The following is a 22,878-nucleotide window of genomic DNA, read 5'->3' as shown; positions in this document are numbered from 1 at the left end:
CGATAATTCCTTAAGGGCTTGCTGTTCAATAGGGGTTTGCACATAAGTGGGCCTTTGAAGTGCAGGGCTACAGAAGGGGGTGGGTTTAGACAGTCAGGCAGTGCAGAACAAAATGGAGAAAGGACTCCTCCATCTTAGTTTATGTATTGGCCTTTCTTTCCTTCCTGTAATCCCACACTTCCTGTACATCAAAGCACTTTGGGTGTGATGCAATAAAGCACATGCCACTTGCTGTCTTAACAAGGACGGGACCCCTCAAAACAGGCTTGTTGTTAACCAATCCCCGATATTGTGTCACCTTCATAAGGAAGTGGCCCACCATCTTCCTAGAATACATTCCTAGGCTGCAAGAAGAATACATTTGGAACTCTTTTGGCAGAGTTAATCTTTCAAAAGCCCTCAGCCTTTGAGGTGAAGTAATGCTCAAAGGCAGATGCAAGACTTTCTCCTTACCCACTCCCATGGCACATTGAAGCAAGACCTGCCTCATGTCCAGCTACACTGGCACTCAGGTCCTCACTGGAGGTGTTAACCAGCCTCCCTCAGGCTTGGAGAAAGAGAACAAGGACCCATCTTGTCCCTGAGCCCCTGGATTGGGAATCAGAGCAGCTGAAGAAGCAAAGAAGATGGTCTTCTGCGCGTCTTACTAACATCAACAACACATCTTAACCAACTGGTCCCTTGGTACTGCTTGGTACTGCTTTTGGCATTTTTTCAAACCTCTTTGAATCACTGTTGCTGCTGCTTGAACCAGTTTGCAACTGCACTGTTCCAGATGAGCACACTGTTTAGACAAATTCAGAAGCTCACACTACAGGTGTATTTCAGGATAATCGTCAATTTACACATTTTAACCAAAACAAGAAATATTCAGCTTGAAGTAAACAAAAATCAATGTAAAAGAGGGACTGGTGAAAATAGCTCCAAGAAGAGAAGAACACATATAAACTGGATCAGTTTAGCAGATGTCAACACTTTTTTGATAAACAGTCCAATCAAAGGGACAAAAGGGAAGCACTTTTGATGTACCCTGTTCGAGGGAAGTCTACAAAAAATCCCCCACAGATGGCATGAAGCAAGGAGAACATTTGAGTAGAGTGCAAAATGGGTAACAACAATTAACAAAAAGAGCAGACCAAAATTCGAAAGTAGAACCCCATTTTTTAAATAGCTGGAGAAAATCATAGGCACAGGGTACCCAAGAAGAAAAAGAGATATTTTTAAAGTCCTGATTGTGACGAATCGACTTCCTGGGCACCAGTGGTCCAGGGATGAATATTGGTTTCTAAACCATTAATCAGCCCCACACCTCTAGTACACCAGAAGGGATCTGAACAGATTGGAGAACACGTAAATTATAAACCTGCTTGTCCAATTTTTGGTAACATGGACGGAACAGCAGGCTTATCTCTGCAAAGTTGTGGATCGTTGGTTAAATGCAACACAGCGAAAATACAATTATTACCCAATGATAAAAGGGAGTGTCCAGCAAGGTTGTATACAAATATCTACTATTTTATTATTACAACAGACTATTCTAGCACACTACAAAATACAACCAACCCTGTAAAGGAACACAGAGGACAGACAGTTTCACGAAGGAAAGGGATGCACTCTGGATACTGACAGGAGTGTAGTCGGTAAAGCAATCAGTCTGAACTATTCACAGTTATTTGGTTTCAGCACCAAGGGATCAAGAGGTCGTAAATGTCACTAGGGGCCTTCGGAGAAGGACCAGGGGGACAGAACCACAATGTATCTGGTGTTTGAGATGATCTTCATGACGAACAGCGTCAAGTCGGTTCCAGGACACTTTGCAGCTCCTGTGACAGAGTTCAAAACGGGAGACAGCTGCGGGTATCAGGCAGCCGCCAGTTAGACAACGGAGGCTGGGAGGACAGCTGCAGGCCTACCTACATGGTGACTCAGGGTCAAGAATCATTGTTGCTTTGCTGGTTGGTGGATCTGGAACACTGGTCGAGGTGTCTCAGATGTCTTTAGTGACTGCAGTGTGACAGTCAGAGGTACAGCTGGTCATGGTATGAGGGCTCAACTGAAAGATGGATGCTTGTTGATGCTTGTTGTGGCACTCATCATTGCTTCTTCGCAGGGCTTGTGTCGTTCTTTAAGGCGGATGGCCCAAAGCTGAGGAGAGTGTTTTCAGGCAACAGCCTTGTCCTTTGACCAGAGACTATCTGGCACTTCCCACCTAGGAAGCTTGCTAGCAGAACCTAGCAGGGCACACTATGTGCTGGCTGGGTACCCGTTCTGGAGCTGCTGGACGGGTCATCTGAGTCAGGTATCTCCATCTGTTCCCTGGGAGATGTTTAGAGGAGGGTTCTTGCTTCCCTCTTGGAAATCCTGGCCTTCTGTCACTGGCAGAAAATGTAAGGTAGACTGTACCTTCAGCCAGGGTCCAAATTACTCCTTCTTCTTACCCCTTTCAAAGTCATCAGATGATCTGCTAGCTAAGTGAGGGGCTCAGCCCTCTCTTAAAGCCAAATGGGTCCCAGTGATTGGTGCAGGATAAGCCTACCTTAATGAACCAATCCTAGGTCCCCACCAACAATCTTCTGTTATGTGTGAGGTCATGTCCAGAGTACTTTGCAACAGAAAAAGTAAGGGTTGACAACATGTACTACTAAGTCCCACCCATCTTCCTGTCTGTTGTGGATCAAAGTGTCTCTCTGGTTAATTGCGCTCTATGTGGTTCTTGATCTAAGCGCAGCTCTCCCTTGAGGTTTGTGGCAAGAACAGACTTCTGTCTTCATCAAATCACATACATCTTCTCTCTGAAAGGGGGTCCCACAGCAGGGGTTGCCTACTGTAAATGGTTGTCCCAGACATGCCATTCATTGCCCTTCATGCAGAGGGGTGGGAAGTAACTTCAAGTTGACACATTGAATATCAAAGAGGTGTTAGTAACCTGGCCCCTTCTGTCAGTTCTGTGCTTAGGCCTAAAGCAGGCCTGTTTCAATTAACTCTCATCAGTATGCGCTGTCACCAGCAGAACTTTAGACACAAGGGAGGGCAGATTCATGGGTCATTTTATATTTTAATTAGGCGGTCCATGGCCCGAGGAAGGGGTTGCCGTCCCCCTTCCTGAGATGCTTAGATGTACCTGTGGCTGTCACATTCCAGCTAAATGTGACAAGGACGTCTGTAGTCTGTTCCCCCAACCCTCCGGAGTACACATTACCATGTGTTTGTTGTGCGGCAAGCATAGGAAAATGTGTGCGGATTAGCCCCACACATTTTCTGAGGTTTATCTCCCATCATTCATTTTCATTACAAAACCTTTAAAAAAAAAAGGCGAGCGCACAGGGTGTGGATGGTCGAATTCCTCACACTGATGATTTTTAAATGGACTACAATCCAGATAAAGAGCTTCTATGCATGCTTGACTAGGTATATTTAAAAAAAGAACATCAGTTCTTTATATGATTGCATATATAACATGGAATGAAACACATAGTTTGCAAAAAAGCAATCCTGATCTTATAACCAGATATAAGTTTCGATCTCTGCTTGTTTGACGGTACTCACATATTTCTGCTTGCAAATGAATCGTTTCCCCATCTCTCCAATGTAATGCTGAATCTAGGAAGGGCGCTGATTAGAAAGAATTCCTGCTTTCTCGTTTGGATGAATTTAGCCTCGCAAGCCATGAGAACCGAAAGTCAACCTAGTTCTGGCCCGAAGGCATTGACTTCATCAATAGCAACACTGCAGCAAGCATGCATGCATGCAAGGCTGTCTAACTGGTAACTGGACTGGGACACAGAAAAAAGCCAACATGTTTGATCTCTCCTTGTAATGCAAAACAGCCTGTGTCTTTGGACATATGTTGCAGGATCCGAGGAGTGTACCATTCTTGACAGCTGCTGAGATGGCCTTGAGACCAGGCTTTGTTCTGCAGCCAGATCCTCGATATTTGCTGATCTCTCTCGCTCCTGCCCTGATGGGCAAACATTGGACTTCTGCCTGGAGCTATGCATTAGCAATGCTGAAGCAAACATGAAACATGAACAGCAGCATCCCCTCTGAAAGGGAGCATTTTTCTTTTTGCAATGACAACATTTTCTAGATGTCTTATTGGTCATCATTAGCGATTCAATTGTGAACACTGGCCTATCAACGTCTCTGCTCTGGCGCCGAGCCTGAGTAATGTGCTTGAAACACAAAACGTTTTCTGTTATTAACTCCCAAACAGTCTTTTCAAAATGGGTCATTCGCAGGAACATGTTCCTAATTAGGATTTATTATCTACAATTACAAGTGCATAATTCTTGCAAGTTACAGATTTTATTCAGTTGATTTTATTGGAAATATTTTAAAAAGTACATCAGCTTCCAATGTTTATCAAGGACCAATAATGCCATCGCTTATAGTTCTATGACATATACAAACCACTGAGACACCACCTCTGATGGCCAAATGAGGCAGCGCTGCATGGGTGCCCGCCGTGTCAAGGAGTACTTGGCACTGGTTCTTTGGACCTTCTTGAAGAGTATTCTGGAAGCCTGCTGTATCCATGATCACCAAGAGACAGGTGGATTGAATAAAGTAGTATGAAAATACCAGTCCAGCCAGGCAGGTGGTAGAACATTGCACCTGGTGATGCAGAACTCCCGCTTCTACATTGGAGGGAGACAGTGTCGTGGATGGGGGAGGGATGACATTGTTGTGAATGGGGGAGGGGTGGTGTGAGGTTTGCCGAATAGGCTCTGTGACATCAGGGGCGGTTAGCCAGGAGCCACCTTGAATGGAGTAGCCTTCATAGCAGGAAGCCAGATGCACAAAAGGAGGATGGGAGCCAGGGCGGGAGGATTGTTTGCGAGGAGCAGGCGGGTGGAAACACTCATGGCGTAAGAGGATAAAGAGAGCCAGGTGAAATGGACCCCCAGCGAGGAGTAGATGGACGAATATAGTTGGGCAGAAGGATAAAGGGGGCGCCAGGTGAGAAGGATCCCCAGAAAGGAAAGCAGTTAAGAGAATGTACAGGCAAGGCAGATTTCGGAAGCGTCGGACCCCCCGCAGAACATGGGTCATTGTGATAGAAATAATGCCATGGAGTGCCAGCATAAATAGGGTGAACCTGAATGGAAATACTTTGCATGTGTTCATCTCAGATAGAGGTCCTAATTATCTCAAGGCAAAGAACATGATGGAAGTGACCAGGTGGAGGGGATCATTTTCGATTTTTTTTTTTTTTTTTTTACGGGGGCTCATTTATGAACATATGCTTGGTTCGAGGAGCATCATCGTGGGTACAAATGCCAGGAAGTGTAACGGTTGCACCCAAAACCATGTTTTTCACCAAAACAGCTTGTGTAAGAGCCACAAGTGTTCTGTAGCTGCATCTTGTACATATGTCTCAGCTGTGACCGGGTCAGTGCCATGGACCACTCATAACATGGGGTGGGCAGCCTTTCAAGGTGCATGCAAGATCCAATACCACCCCAGAGGCAGAGGGAGGGAGTTGGAGGGAGGGGTAGTACTTGCCCCCACCCTGAATTGTGCATGACTAGTAGTACCATTGTCCCTTCTAACAATTCCGTCCAGCCTCTCTTCAGGCAAGAGTTCTCTTTTGTCTTTTTTCAGAGCCACAACTTCAAAATGCAGCAAACCTCGACCAAGACAACCAGGGTTGGATCCAGGAGAATGGAATCGAGAACAGGAATGGAATTGACTGGGACATTTCCTGCCAAACACATAACCACACCCGACCAGCCAACCCTAGATTGACCCCAGGGAATTGGCGGGGCAGCAGAAAATGAACTGCGAGTGAGAAGGCACAGCAGAGGAGCAGGGGAGACACCAATATCCTCCCTAATCCCAGTTTGACACAAAACCTGGAGAAAGCCAAACGGAAAAGGAGCAGCCTGATCACATAGCATCACATAGCTGTCACCCTGCAAATTGAGACCTTTGAGGAATAGCTTAGCCAGAGATTGGCAAAAGGGAAGATGTGGCCAAGGAGACGGGTGGGACCTAGTAGCAATATTGGAAGGGAGTAGACTGGACTACAGAAGTCCAGCCTGCACAGAGGAGATTGGAAGGTGCTTGGGTGAGATCAGTTGAAGTGGTGGATCAAGACAGCAGGCAGTGGCCTGGTGGTGGAGTGCAGTGCTGAGGAGAAGGTGGCAGTATTTTGTGAGGGTGCAGGTAAGGTACTGTGCATGAGAGGGGGTGGCACTAGTTTAGTGTAGAGAGGAAGGGGGTGTAATAGGAGAGTGAAAGATAGAGATAGGGGACAGAAAGTTTAGGGGAATTAGAGTGAGTAGAAAATGACGGAAAGCGTGTATGTAGGACGAGGTCAATAGACCGCAAGGTGGTAGTGGGAGAACCAGTGAGAGGGAGTAAAGCAGGACACAGAGAGTTTTTGAAAAGAGATAGGCAGAGAGAGTGTGATAAGATCTGGATACAGAGGTGTAGACAGCGGATTACTACTAGAGAGAAAAAGATAGGGGATAAGAGAAAACGAGTGAGGAGTGCAAAAACAGAACTTAAAAGTGTGCAAGAATAGCAAATACAGGTAGAGGAGACTGGAAGAATTGAGCAAGAGCGATAGGGGGAATAGGTAGATCCCGGAGAATGTATAGCAGAAATAGACATAGAGGGAGAAATAGATGTGGAAAGAGAGACAGAGAAAACCCTAGTCAAATCAGTCTGCTGATAGAGAGGGTGAGGACCACTTTCAATTTACCTAAGGCAGTTCGACAGAGAAGGGCACATCCTTTAGGTTACCTCCCCAGAGATTGACGACAAAGGCAGTAGGAGTTACACTGTTTCAGGATACATCAAAGCCGTCAGACACCTGGGTGGAAGGAGCACACATGAATGTTGAGAGATTCATAGGGTCCCCCTTATTCTCACGTGTCCAAGTCTACCCAAATAATGATGTTCAACATTATATTAAGTACAAAATACCTGACTTCTCTGTCTGTGGATTACTGGGGCAATCTGTAACACAACACATGGACAGTAGAGGAGGAAATGAGCCATGACAGGCTACTCTGCCTGTTTGTATTGTACAGTCCAATCCCCATCCTACCTGAGACAGGGTGATCTGGTCCCCACTTTTTCCGCACCTCGTCTCTTGTTGATCTCTTCATGCGAAATTGCTCCCCGCCCCTCCCCTGTTGTTAGCTCCCCATTACCTTTTCGATCTGCTTCCCTAACTGTATACTTCCCCATATGAATGTAAAGCACTCAGTTGCTTCACGAAGCTATCACCATGCTCACTAAACACCCTAACAATACATGTAATTCTTTTGGAATGCAAGTCAGTCAAAAAAGCTAACATGCTCCACAGAGTTCAGATGTCCCCCGCGTCTAGACCCCCAACATGCTCAAATGTGAGCCCCTTTACCATGTCTTCTCCCTAGCTGAGCACTTGCCCAACAACACTTGCAGTGTGCCCGCTACACCCAAGCAAACATACTGACGCTCCTGCAGCATGGCCTCCCAACCCCTATTCATAGTAAACCTGCACACACCCCCATCACTTTAAGTGTTGTTACATGGCAAATCCATAGATAACTATTAACAATGCTGTTTTTTCTAAGATTTCTCCTGCACTGCTGCTGAGAAAAGTGCCTGGACAATGAGAGGGTACAGCCAAGAGATTCATTGAGTCCATCCTAGAAGAAGAGGAACATCACTGAATGTGATGATACAAGAATGGGTAGTAGAGTGTCCAAGTATGAACGTGTGATTGCATGAGGATACGGTGAAAGTGTCCAAGCCAAAAAAAGCCAATGGCACATTCCTGGGCAGAAGGAACTTAGAGCAAACATCATATGGACCAATGATATAGGTCCTAGTCTGTAATCTGAATAAAATGTCAATGTCATTGTAAATATGATCGGGGGAGATGAAGACCAAGATATAGTAAACAAGGAAACTATGAACACCAGCAATACCAACTGTTAAGCTAAAGGAAGCTTCAAACAGCTGTCCAAGTGGGAGACCAGAGGTGTGTGTCCAGGAAGACATGGATTGATGTTTGTACTACCAAGGGAGATCTCATTTCAATCCTTAAGCAGGTCAAGGGTCAGTCAACCATGAGATATTTAAACAAGGAGGGGTATTGAACAGGGAACAGAATAGCAATTTTGCTACACCGAAGACAAGCTCAGTTATGGAGTGCACATTTGAAGACCATACCTACTTAAATAGAGGGTCTCAACATGAGATGGGCACCAATCAATTCATGTGGGAGCTGGGGTGAAAACACGGAGAAAACACACCCAAGGGGGCCAACATGCAGATCCAAAGGCAATTTAAGCCTGCATCCTAGAAAGATGGCCTCTGCGCATTTCACTCGAAAGAAGGCCTGGCTGGAGATAGTGTTCTGGCAGACCAGCATCTCCACCATCACCCAAATACACATGCGCTGAGTCTCCAAGAGACATGCAGGTTGTTAATGACTGAGGAGTACAGATGACCTCAGACAACACAGTAAGTGTGCAAGTATAGCCAGATCTGTCAGGGTTGAAATGGACAGTGCGCCTGCAACCGTTCAGAGCAAGAGGGCAGCCACGGGTTCATGACGTTGCTCCCAAGTGATCCATTTCAGTATAGGTGGTCAGGGTGGCAGACGTTAGACTGATACATGAATTGAGGGGCTTATATCTGTGAAGCCAGTTCTCATGTGTGTTTAAATCCATTTCTGTCAAAATGATCAGAGCAAAACTAATATATCATTTACTTTGTGTTCCTCTGTGCCATTGACTTCAACAGCTGTGGGTGGTGGTAGACATCCTAAAGGCAAGCGCACAATGGATTAGCATAGAGTGATGCAATATAGGAAGGAGGGATTATCATTCAGGAATGGCAACAGGATAGGGCCCCAGATTCATTTACTGAACATCTTCTTAGGGTCCCACAAAATGGGGAGTAACTAGCGATGATCCCGCAAGTTCCAATATTTCATAGCAACCCAGACCTTCCATCTGACCACCAAGTGGAGAACATCTCGTCTCTGTCGATTGGCCTGAGCTTTGTTTGGACCCTTAGAGACCTGAGGATGTTTTCAGATGGTGATATCTATGGCTTGTAGAGAAAGACAATATTGTTCTTTATAGGGACAGGGTTATGGACTGGAAAAGATTCAGGAAAATATGGGAATGGTGGTCATACATTGTAAAGAAAGAGGAGGTTCCAATAGAGATGTGTGCACAGTCATTCCATGCAAATTCAGATGCATGTAAGAGCATTTACCAGAATTACTAAATCTGTAAGCAAAACTAGTACACATACTGATCTAGGGTCTAGCGGAGAAACTTGGTGTGCCCATACATTAGCAGAGGGACTTGATTATAGACAGACCTCTAGGCACAGGAGCTTCCTAGGGCTGTGCTAAATAGACTTAATTTGACTCCCACTGTCTGAAATTAGGGCAGATGGTAATCTGTGTCTATAAAATATGGTCTGGGAAATGCTGCTATTGTTGGGGCTCCCTTTCAGAGAACAAAAGCAGACATTTTCACTAGGGTGACCACCATCACTAGTATTGTATTGAGTGAGGCACACTCAACTACGAGGTCTAATCGGAAAGTGTGCCACAGTAGACAGGAGCTGCAACAGCCTTGATGTTTTTTGTGGTTTGAATCTTAGCTTTTATACACATGGAGCATGTAGTATGTATGCCTGTATGCAGTAATATCCTGGAAAAAGGACCAGTGGTGGCTGGTGAATTGGATGGGCGTTCATCTTGACAGAAATCTGAAACAGTGACCAAGTCCGAACCATATAAGAACATGCTCATGTTTGCTTTGGCAATAATGACAGTAAAACTACTATAAGAAACTATGTCCAAGCTGGCTCTGCCAATATATGCAAGTATACCCACGTAAGAAGATACTCCTGTTGGCTTTGCTATAAAAAATGCAATGCCAGAGTAAGAACACATGTCCAAACTGGCTACAGCAATGTAGGCCAGTCTAGACACGTAATAACACTTATCTTATTTGCCTTATCAGAGATGCCCAAAAAAATAATTGCTCCCTAACCTCCCACCTATTTCACTCACAATCAGTGCCCCAGCCCAACAAACACAAGCACACACACACACACACATTCACACAACATTCACTTGCTCATTCTCATACCCATTGATCACATAAGCATGCACCCATGCAGCCATTCGCATGCACTCATTCAAGCATTACATTAAATTGCATGCATTCCCCATTCATACACTCAGACAATCAGTAGCATTCATTCAGTCTTATATTCAACAGCATTCACATGCACAATCCCCATTCATAAACTGATACAATCATCTGGTTTTATTCACTTTCATATTCATAAAATAAAATGCTCACCTCTTTGTCATTTGAGTTCCAGGCTCTTGCTCATTCCACATCTACTCTGGAAGTCCCTCCCTGTAAATCCTCCCTCCTTCTTGGTGCCTGGAATGCAGAGGAGAGATACAGGGGCTGGCTCCCTATGAACACCTAATACATGGGGAGATGCTAGAGTGCCCCCTCTGAATTTTCTGTACATGTTGTGGGTGCAGTAGGCCATGCAAGACTGGAAGCAAAACGCCCTGGCATTCTATGGCTCATTGCCCATGCATAGCTGGGTTACTGCACCCAAGGGTATACCTTGTTTCCCCACAAAACACCCAACCCAGGAGTGGTCCCTCAGCTGCATGCTGTAGTGAGGAAACGCTCAGGGTTTCACTGGACTTTGGATTCAGCTCCTCCATAATGGGGCAGGCTTGCACCTCATCCTCTTTATAGAGGAGCCTCCCGTGACAAGGACAGCTAACAAAACCACAACTTCACCAATTATTGCACTTATGCGATGCCTGAGCAGACACACTGTTTTATGTCATGACACTGGGCCACTGCTGTGGTAAATTGTGACACATTTCAAAGCACATATCATACTGTTTGAAAAACAATGAGTCTTTTCACATTCATAGGAACCTCAACACAGAAAGTGATGTATAATCAATACCCTCAAATCCACTATTTAGACATTTCCCAATCAATCATAGAAATACATTCTCTTTAGATTTACGCTTACCGGCACTGTTGTTTCTGGACCGGCAAACAACGAGTCTGCGGGGGTGCCGTACCGCCCACCGGGGTCAGACCAGCCGGGCGGAACGGAACCCACCCGCAGAGTTTCATGGAAGCACCTGCACTGATATTAATGGTGCCAGTGCTTCCAAGGTTCCCACTCCCATAGAGTAAACATTTTACCAGCGCCTGACTTACCGGAATGCAGGGGTTGTAATGCCCTGGTGTTTCAGGCAATTCAGGTGACAGTAAATTATTACGGGCTTGTCGGGTTCCTGCCAGTTTTACCGGAATGTTTACTAACGAGGGCCTATTTTACTGTTGCCAAAATTCTTCCCACTACCCAAAAACATTACTGTTATTCTTTTTATTAATTCATAGATAGATCATTCTGAGTAGAGTATCTACAGAGACATCATCTGCGTATGCTATCATGTTTAGGCAAGTTCTCCCCCATTTTGCAGGAAACATTGTCACCTTACTCAGTGCCTCGTTCATATCTGCAGTATATAAATTGAAAAGCAATGTGTTGTAATGGAATTCTGGCGGCGTAGCATGGGCCAGCATTCCATATTCCATTGACAGTTGGAGTGGGGCTTAGTGGCGGTGAGGGCATGGGGGTCTGACAATAATAAAGCCTTCGTCCAGACTTATCTCTGTCCCTGCAGTCATTTCACTGGCTACGAGGGTTGCAGCAGTGAGAAGAAGACAGAACCTGTCGCATCCATGCATACAGAGATGAAGGGGGCCGTGTGGGCTCTCAACATGATTGTTGGCCTACGCTGGCTCACAGTACCAAATGAACGGGCAGCCCGCTGCAGAGCGTTCGCAGGCGAGCTACAGGGAGGCCGCAGGAGAATGCACACGGGTGGTGACCGTCCATATTTTAGCCGGCACCGGAGAGAGTGGGGATGGTCCGGTGCACGCATTGCGACCACTGGAAGAAAGCACATAGCAATGTTGCTGGATCCGGCAGCCATCTTGGTTGCCAGGCAACGCTGGCAGCAACATTGCAGGAGTAGATGGCAGGAGAGCACAGAAGGGTACATGAGACTGATGTCGGGGACAAACCAGGAGGTGCACAGCAGGATTTAGCTGGTGATGTTGCAGGAGAGCACAGACGTACACAGGAGAGCACATTGGTGACACATGGAGACCATAAGGTACTGTGTTACTCCAGGATTTAAAAGTGCTGTGCTATTCCTGGGTAGGGATACAAAACCCAGTGGGCTGGGCAGCAAGAGGGTACAAAAGGTCACAAAAGACAGTGGCCTAGGGGGGGCGTGCAGAGAAACCCTGTGCAGGGAACACACACTGTCACCTGAACATCTCTGCACAGCTATGTAGCACACCAGTCCTCCTACGGCCTTTTTAATGTCCCCGGGCAAACCCCAAATACTGTGGGACCTTTGGGTTGAATATCTTAATATGTACATGAGAGTGGCTGGAGGTTCAAGGTACAGCGATGGCAAAAAGGAGGCAGCATTGTTGAATTGCCTACGGACTGAAGGACTCAAAGTGTTCAGGCATCTCCCGGGTGAGGAAGTATACATTCCGGGTAGCATACGAAACGGCTCTCAAGAAATTGGAGGAACGATTTGGGAGGAGACCCAACATTTTGCTTGAAAGGTAAAAAATGTTCTCCTGGGCACAAGGAGTTGGGGAAGGTATCGATGCCTACATCACAGCTTTGCATACTCTCATGGCCACTTGCAAGTTTACACAAGTACAGGAAGTGATAATGAATTTATCCCGATCTGGTTGAATCCAGGAATACTGGTGAATGGAAGGCCGCTACTGTGGTTGAACTGGCTTCTAAGTGGTGTGATATGGCTGAGCGATTTGTTTGAAGATGGCAAATGGATCAGTTTCAAAAGACTGGCACGAGTTAAAGATCTCAGTGACTGTAAGATGGGAGAATACAGGAAATTGAGGAGAATCCTGCGGAATGAGGGTGCAGTTGATGGCAATGGATGGCAGATGTGGTTGTCTGCGTATAAGGCAGAGGGAAGTATGGCGGCTAAGGTATACAAGAATCTGGCCCAACGTCATGTACCGGCAGAGGAATTACTATCGAAATGGTCTGAGATACTTGGTTCAGATATGTCTGAGGACAGATGGCAGTGTATTGGTAAAAATGTGTCTCTCACTTCCATTAATTTGGGAGAGCAAAGCCGACAAATCAAAATTCTTAACAGAGTGTTTTGGACTCCCCAAAGACTTCATGCAAGAGGAATGATTGATTCAGAGGCTTGCTGGAGGTGTAAACATGCAGTTGGCTCTTTTGAACATATGATCTGGGATTGTTATGAATTGAGGACATTTTGGAGGAGAGTCACTAAGAAGATTAATGAGGTTCTAAGGTTGCAGGAAGATTTTGACTACATTACTGTCATTTTGGGTGAGGATGATAAGGTGGAAGAACTTACTTACCCACAGAGATGCTGGTTTTTAAGGGCAGCAAATTCAGCCAAGAAAATAGCTTTGAGGAAATGGAAATGTGATGAGAGACCAACCTTTTCAGAGTGGATAGAAGATTTAAGACAGGTTTCCAGAATGGAGAATGTTATTCTCCGCAGAAACAAAAAAATGAAATTATTTGATGACATGTGGAGTAGATTTTTGGATGAGTTGTAATGATATTTTAGATTGATTTTTGTTATGTTGGGTAGGGGATGGTGGTATGTGGAAAGATACCTAGTGATGAATTCTATATTTATAGCGTTGATGAATCTATGCTCTGTATGTATGTTTGTATGTAAATTTCAATAAACTTAATAATAAAAAAAAACAAGTACAGGAAGAATATATCAGAGACCAGATCATGACGCAGATGAGAAATTCCAAAGTCAGAGAAAGGTTGTGGATAGACAGAGACCCGCCTTTGGGTAAAGTCATTGATATTGCGAGAGCCGTCGAGGAGTCACGCGCCAGCATTCAGTTTGTCATGGAGAGGACAGACAGGAATAGCCAAGTGGAGGCAGTCCAGGCGGTTCTGCCACCACCCAAGAAGTGCAGGGGAGATGCCAGAAACATGACAGAAAAGTTTGAGGGAGAGCCAAATAGACTGATCATAATGCCGCAAGGTGCCCGGGGGGGGGTGATGAGACAAGTGTGCAGAAAGTGCGGATGGTCGAGTCATTCCACCAGCGCAAAGGAGTGCCTGGCATGGGCCATGGAATGTAGACATTGTAAGACTAAGGGACATTATGCCAGGATGTGTAGGTGGAACGGAGAGGATGCTGGCACAGAAAGTGTCAGGATGATTGAGGCCGAAGGGGTTAAAGGTAACACTGTGACCCATGAGAGTGGTGTGATGGGGAAAGGTGTGATACTACATGTTGAGGGGAGGGTCAAGAGGGGTCCGTGGGACACAATGACTGTGAATGGTGTACGACTGGAAATGTTGGTGGATTCAGGATCCACTTATACTATGATTTCCCTGGAAGTCTACAAGGAGAATTTTGGGAGGGAAGTGTCTGCTCTCAAAGCACCGGACATAAATCCTAGTGCGTATGGCCAAGTGCTTATAAAGGTGTTGGGGTATGAATGTGATCAAATTGAGTTAAAAGGATGCAGCACAGAAGGGAAACTGTATGTGGTGCATAAAGGTGCAAGCATGTTGGGTTGGGATGAGCAAGCAGCTCTAGATATAGAAATAAGTCTGGGAAAACGTGTGAAAAAGTGTGCCTGTGTTGAGTGTGGAGGAACAGTTGGTGAAAGCATGTCCGCACAACAGTTATGTAACAAGTATCCTACTGTCTTTACGGAGCAGCTAGGCATGTTGCAGGGTTTCTCACACAATATTGTCCTCAAAAGAGGGGCTGTGCCCAAAGTGCACACGGTCAGGAATGCTCTCGTGTTGGCCAGAGAAAGGTTGAAGTTGGAATTTCACAAATTGAAGGAGGCAGGGATAATAGAGGAGATTGAGAGTTCAGAGTGGTTGTCCCTGGTGATTTTGGCGTGGAAACAGGACAGAGGGTTAAGAATGTGTGTGGAACTTCGGGAGCTAAATGCCTAATTTGCCACACCCTACCCAATATCAATGAATTACTGTTGACTATGGGACATGCCGAATGGTTTTCCACTTTCGACCTCTCATCGGCGTACCACCAGATCAATCTACAGGAGGAGTCACGGCCCCTGAGTTTGTTTGTGACACCTTTTGGTGCCTAAAGGTTTTCTTGCATTCAATTTGGGAAGGCATCTGAGTATGCAGTTTTGCAGCAGTTGATGCAGGAATTGTTTGGGGGTTTGCCGGGAGTGAATTACTTTCAGGACGACATTTTAGTTTGTGGTAAGAATAATGGTGAACATGATGAGAGGGTACATAGTGTCATGCACATTTTTTGGCAAAGTGTTTTGACAGTGAAGTTCTTGAAATGTCAGGTGGGGGGGGGCCCAGTGTGACATATTTGGGACACACCTTTGATGCCAGTGGTAAAAAGCAAAGGGAAGGGTTGGTTAGTGTAATGAGGGAGGCCCCATCCCCGGTGAATAAGGACAAACTTAGGTCATATTTGGGAATGACAGAGTATTATGACAAGTTCATACCTTTGTATGCAGAGAAAACAGTGCGCATGCATGCCTTGTTAAAGAAGAATGCAAAATGTGAATGGTCGCAGGAGTGTCAAGCGAAATTTGGGCAGTTGAAAGAGGATGTTGACAGGGCACCATCTTTAAGTTCATTTGACCCAAAGAACAAAACAGTGCTTATGGTGGATGCTAGTGAGGTCGGTGTAGGGGCAGTTTTGGAGCAGTGGCAGGATGGTGTGTGTAGGCCGATTGCATTCACAAGCAAAAAGGGTAGTCCTGTTGAGAGGTACCACCATGGCACCATTGTTTGTGTGTGGTTCCTCTTTAGAACCTCATTTAAGTGGGTTTTCGGTGGAGCAGGGTGTGTGCGAACCTGCCGGTGGATCGGTGCTGGGGTATAGTGACACCACCTCTTCTAGTGGTGGTGTGGACAGAGTGGGTGTTACTGTAGGTGTGGATGGGGAACAGGTTGCTCGTACATCGGTTAGTAATGACGGCGGTCGCCCATCTTGGATTCGAGTGCCTCCTGTTAGGATGAGCGACTACGTCTGGTAGGGTGGTGTGAGTATTGTGTGGGGATGGTTTCATTTATCTATTATCTGCATTGTTTATCATTTATGTGCGCTGTTCTATAGGTTCCCATATTTGCATTGTGCAAATAGTTGCAAGCACATTTTATTTGTGGTTGTTTCTGCCTCCAAGGAGCACCTATTGCTGCACCTATTTTGCTGTGCCATTTTCTGGTGTGGTTTCGATTTAGTTCTGTTCATTTTTCAATCCTGTTTTCTCTTCTAGTATTGTTTTGTTTTACTTGGTGCTGTTTCGGCTAAGGGGGGCAGAAGTGTTGTAATGGAAGGCTGGCCATGTAGCACGGGACAGCATTCCATATTCCATTGTCAATTGGAGAGGGGCTGAATGGCAGTGTGGCCACAGTGGTCTGTACAATAATAAAGCCTTTGTTGAGACTTTGTTCCCACAGTCATTTCACAATATTGATATCCTTCCTATTGGGACCCCTGCACCTGACTTCTTCACTGGGTTCTCCCCCTGCTCCCATTTCTGAAGCCAGAAACCTTGGCATCATCGTCCGACTCCTCTCTCTCCTTCCTCCTTCACACGCATGACATTGCCAAGAAGTTCCACTTTCAACTCTTCCTTCTCAAAGGAATTCTACCTTTTCTCACCTTCCCCCAGATGCTCAATGTTACCTGGGCCCTGGTTCTCTCTAGTCTTGACTATTGCAGACTCCTAGATCTGCCTTTGTCTGCTCTAAGACCCCTCCAGCTAATCCAATATAGGACAGCAAGACTTATCCTTGGCCTCTAGCCCAGGGACTGCATCTCTCCTGCCCTAGAAAGTCTTCACTGGCTCCCGGTTGCTTCACAGATTAAATTTAAATGCCTCTATATCATCCTCAAGGCTGACTGGGGCCGGGGATCACACTACCTGCAACTCTTTCTTACTAAATATTCCCCGTCTAGACCTCTGCGCTCCTCTGGAACCAATTCCTTGTGTGTAAAGCGTTTCGCTAAACAGACAGCAGGTGGTTGATCACTTTCCTCCACTGGCTACCTTCTATGGAACAGCCTCCCTTCCCTCTTCATCTTCTTCTTAAATTCCGATAGAGGCTCAAGACCTTACTCTTTACCTCTTAATCACCTTCTTCTCTCCCCTGCTAATCGCACAGCCACACACTTATTGTGCAGGGCCCTTATGCATCCCCGGGCCCTGACCTGCCACACTGTATCATCGCAGCTGCTGTCTATCCTCAGCCTTTGCCTCGGCTCACCCTCCACCCTTGGAGGCCTGCACTTACCTTACATTGCACTTCACCTGCTGCTCACCCACGAGCACCACAGCACCTATCCCATTCCCCCTCCCTTCTGCACTTGCACGTTCTGAACACTCAGAAGGCACAGTAAATTCGACTTTGACCCATTGTATTATTTTATTTATTATTTTGTATGTATTTCAATTGTAATTGTCTATCATCCAGTGTCCCCTCCCTGTTGCCCTGTGGGCATTTTTAAACAGTATTTGCTTCCGGTATAAGCGCCTAACAAGCAAACACAAAATAAATGAAATAAATAAAATGGTGCAAGGACAAACCATTGCTTGAGTCCTATGTTTGTATATATTGGATTTGTGAAATTACTATTGCCATCTAGTCTGGCTCACACCTCAGTGTCAGATTACAATTGGCAGAGCGTGTTCAGAAGTCATGCATTGATGCCCCACCTCTACAGTGTGTTCCACAAGATAGCTCTATTGACACTATTGAATCCCCGACTGCAGTCGATGAAAGCAGCTGCAATGGGGGGACATTGTCCTTCGTTGCCTTTTTCGCTTAAGCTCTGAATATTAATATATTGTGTACTGTGGGACAATGTCTACAGAATCCCATATTATGAACATTTAAAAATGTTTCTCTGTGAGCCCAGTCCCTTAGATCTCTATGCAATGTTAGGTACATACTTTGCTGGTGACATCCAGAATGGCTAGCAGTCTCTAATTACTGGGATCCTCCCTGCCTCGGATTTACACACAGGGATGTGTAATGATTATTTCCAGGAGTGAGAGATTGTATTTTGTTGCGTTATGATTCTGAAATATTAATGCATGACCTTGGCCCAAGAGATGAGTTTCCCTTCAATACAATATTACTAAGGCCATCTAGACCAGGGGCCCTGAGCTCTTTTGACCTTTTATGAGGATTTCAATGTCCTTTGCATCATGAGTTCTTATATCCCCCCATCCCTCTAGCACTATCTGAAATGTCATCAGGCCTAGTAAGATAGTTGCTTGTTTTGTTCCTCCCCTCTCTTTCTGTACCCCTCACCCTGACCTTTTGTTTTTCTCTGGCTCTACCAGAAATATCGTCAGGTCTAGTATGGTAGTCATCTGTCTGTTTCCATTTATTTCCCACTCTCCCCCTCCCTTCCTTATCTATTTCTTAGCTCTAACACTATCTGAAATGTCATCAGGCCGAGTACGATAGTTAATTTCACATCCTTACTGTTCATGGCCTGTTTTAATGTCATTGTATTTTCCCCTGTTCCCTCCCTTGCCTTGAACCGCTTTGAAACACATTGTGTATAGGCGCTATATGAATAAATAATCATATCATATATCAGAACTATTTCTGGGATAACCATAAACTTTGTTTCTTCATAACTCATCTTTGGTCCCTGGGAAACCCAATTATCCTCAGTTATCTTGTTAATTCTGTCTTATTTGATTCAACCATACCTTTGTTGATGAAGGGCCACACTATATGTGTGTCTTTTGTAGCTAGGATTTTTATCATAATTGTTTTATGGGTTTTTTATCAGCCAAGTACACATACTGCTAGAGTAATACAGAGGAAAACTGCCATTCCTCAACATCCCTACCAAAACTGCCATTCCTCAACATCCCTACCAACTAGGCGGCCACAGAACAATCCCAATCACACAGGATAATCATAGAAGTTGAGCGCTGAAACACAAAAACAATGAGGTGAGGAAAACCCACCAACCCGACTCTAAAACCTCAACTTTCTGCATACATTTCTCATACAGAACTCTCACATTCCGATTCCCACTACACCCTACTACCCCCCTGCTGCTCCCCCTTTTCACACCATCCTTTTCAGATCTGCATAACATTAACATAATGTGCAATATCTTGGTTCTAATACATTTTTTGTGATTTTTCAACCAAGTGCTATGTTTACATTTTAAGTACTTTATTTTCTTCTATTTATCTTGATAGTATTTTATATTTATACATCTCTTCTAAATTGTCGCTTTTTTCCTAGCAATCATAAAGTCATATGAATTAGATCTATTATTTCTCAGGATTTTATTTCTTTTTGTGTCCCGTCACTTGTCAAAATACCATTCCATCCCTTACTCACACAGCATTTACATTTTTATTCATAGCTTTTATTGTTTTGTTTCCCACTTGTTGTGATTGCCCTGCTGGTTGACAATAGCCCCTCCATCTAACAGTCTATCTATCTTCCTTTTACTTACATTAAGGCTAATTCCCACAGTGGCATGATCTCTGGATTGTTCTTTACAGATTGACATGTCTATTACATTATTCCAATTGTTGCATCCTTTGAAAAAGTGATACAACATTGCTTCCTGATTCCACACAAGCCAGGTGGGACTATTGGCAGAGCTTTCACTATCCCTTCCATTTATCATGGCTCTCCATGAATCTTAACAGTAGTTTACCTTACATACTCCCTTTAGTACGTTTTAGCTTAACCATAGGTATCTTGGATGATGTTACATGTTTATAACATTCATTATCATAGGGCTCTCCACAATGCACATTAAAATCCCCTCCAATTATAGTGATTAGGTCATGATTACCATGATCCTTGTTTTTAAGACTTCCTCTATATTATCAAGGACTTCAAGGAGCTCTGATCCACCCACATGGTTACAGATGTTGATCACTAATTTATATTGATCAATGTTTACTTGAATCTTAGCTGCCATTAAATTCAAAGGTGTAAGACAATTCTTCATATTTCAATTTATTGTGAATACCAATTCTCATACCCCCACCCCTCCTTGAGTCTACCCCTATCTCCTTTGGAATGCTGAATTTATCATTAAGGTCTGTACATCCAAGTGGAACTTTTGCCTCAGCCATGGTTCCCGGAGAAAACAAAAATATCATCTTCACAAAGCACTTACAATCAGATGTGTAGCCTCTTGTATTTCAAGTAAGGATTTGTAAATTATTTTGCTATCTGCTAGGATCCACTGTTAATCTTTGACGGAAGGATAGCAGGTAACCATGTCTAGTCTACAATTGTGACTTTTTCCTCCTCAAGTTGACCAGTCCGTTCTTTAATTATTCTATCTCTTTGCTCAAGTTGATGTCCCACTCTATGCAACTGTATACTATCTTTCGCTATAATGCCATGCCCCATCTTTAGGAATGTTTCCAAATGGGCTTGAATATATGTTACTATTTGTGTAGACTTGCAGTGTACAAGTGTTACCCTTTGGTAAATTGTTTCAAATTGCTCCACATAATCAATGTTGTAGGAACAAAACCATGCACAGCTCTGGTATAGTAGCACATAGTAGGAATCATTTCATTTTTTTTGAGAGCCTATGTTGTCTTTTGCATTAAATAGTTAAAAAAAGGAAGATGCTTGTGTGTTTCATTTCACAAGTGTTGGGCCCAAGATAAGTGATTTATTTCTCTTTCTTGTGTGACATTTTATCCAGGTTAATGAGTAGCCTCAACGTCAGGGATTTCAGTGATTTCCACATAATCCACTCTCACTGTCCTGATCCGATACACCAGAGAAGCGCCCATGTATCGTATTTTTAACCCTTGTCTCAGCTAGTGTATCTGTAAGCTTCAATTTCTGTGCATTTATTGTTTTTAATTACCCATGTAACAAGATTGTTAGCCCTCTGCTTTTCTCCTTTTGTGTCTGCCAGTGGTCCTATTTCGCAGTTAGGATCTTCAAAATGCAAAGAAAAGATATTCATATTTATTTCGCTTGAATTATGCCTCCCTTTAACATACAGACATTCATTTAATCCCTCATTCCTTTTGGTACAGTTAGTATCATCTACCTGGGGAAGCTGGCCCTCAACCATTCTTTCTTGTGTGCTATTCCCGTATTCTTCATTTCTAGTGGTGGACTGTATACCTTTTTGCAATATGGAGTTCATATAAGGGAATAGGTCCTCAATTTGGTGTTAACTGAAAAAGTATTTTTTCACTTAAACAAATTTTTAAAAACTAGATTTATAAAGACCACTCAGAGACCTCCGAGTGGTCTTTCTAAATCGAGCTGCCAGCCCCTGCCACACTTGAGTGCATGCAGGGCCTAACAAGTTAGTCCGGGACTTGAAAGGGAAGAAGTTGGAATCTTGGATAAGTGTTTTTGGTTTGTGTATGTGTGTGTTTGTGTGTGTGAGTAATGTTTGTGGTGGAGAGGGGAGTGGGCAGGGAGCGGGTGAATATGATTGTGTACATGTTTCGGTGACTGTGGTGGGAGTGTGTACAGGCGGAAGGCTTTGAGTGGGAAAGGGAGGGTGCTGGGGAGGAAAGAGTGATCTTGGGTGTCGAACCGTCATTTTTCAAGAAATCCCGCCAATGTTGGAGGGGTTGGGGGCCTGTCATGGAAGTGTCATATTTCCATATATTGAAGGGCGCACAAAATTGCCCAGACAAAATGTTTTTTTGTGTTTCATCTTCAATACTTCAATATGCTGAAATATCACACAGAATCTTCAATTCGCCCCAACAGAGCCAATTAAATGCTCTTTTCGCTTTGCATTCAATCTTCTTGAAAGAATCTATTGTATGTAGTTCTGAAAAGCTACTTGTTTTCATATAACATCATTTCTGGGAGTTAAAAGGTACATGCTAGAGACCTCATCTTTATTACTACTTACATAGGCTAGTTCTGGAGAGGCACTCACATTGTGTGGGGATGGGCCTCTAATCACCTTAACCCAAAACAGGCTCACCACTTAAGAAGCAAGTGCATGTTTGTACGTAAAGCACGTTTATTGTACAAGCGGCCAGGAGGGGCTAGATGATTCTTCGTCTCTCCGAAACCACACAGGTGGGCACATTATATACATTTAACACTCCCAGATATTTTATTACAAGTCCTCCCTCCACGCAAGATTGGTCCAACCTATACAAAAGAAATCCAATCTTCTCTAATTCCCACATTCTCATTGGTCACCATTATATTAACTATTATCTTCAGCTTGTGTGTACAACACACACCTTTGTAGGATGTGTCCATGGTAGGTCATGACATCATCACAAAGATAAACATAGATACATATTCACATAGAAACATAATTCATTACGGGTCCCAGCTGGCCTGAGACCTCCTTACTTTGGACGTACCTCAAACAATATGAGGATGGGAAGAATAAACAGGTTCCCTTTAAACTGGCGATGGCGTCTTCAGAATACTATAATCTAAACGGCTACCAATTCAACATGCATGGCCTTTTGTCACATCTTGAGAAAAAAATAGAAACCCATGAAGTATTGGTCACTCTGGCCTGACGCGTTCATCACGCCAGGTTTATTGCTGGTCAAAAAGCAACAGGCCACATTGCCATGAACAATAAATAACAAGCTCCCATGCACTTAAACGATTGCATCTTCCTTCAACGATACTGCCGAGCCATAAAATCCTTGAGCCGGGCTGTTGGTTGGCCATCTGCGTAATGCTGTGGCTAATCATTACCTTTCTTTCAGCCTCTGAACCCTATAAAACCATTTTTTCCCAATCACTCAGAATTCAACTCAC

The 22,878-nt window shown here is 44.4% G+C and overlaps 1 protein-coding gene across 1 annotated transcript in view; it reads right to left on the bottom strand.

Annotated features, from left to right (window-relative positions):
• The window catches only part of IL1RAPL2 (interleukin 1 receptor accessory protein like 2), a 2,001,777-nt gene that overhangs the window by 40,703 nt on the left and 1,938,196 nt on the right, over positions 1–22,878 (bottom strand). The gene's annotated exons all lie outside the window — the stretch shown is intronic.

This window comes from Ambystoma mexicanum, chromosome 5p, assembly GCF_040938575.1.
Source record: "Ambystoma mexicanum isolate Mex_15411 chromosome 5p, UKY_AmexF1_1, whole genome shotgun sequence".
Taxonomy (NCBI): Eukaryota; Metazoa; Chordata; class Amphibia; order Caudata; family Ambystomatidae; genus Ambystoma; species Ambystoma mexicanum.
The sequence above is the reverse complement of the archived record's forward strand: the minus strand, read 5'-3'. Positions and strand labels throughout refer to the sequence as shown.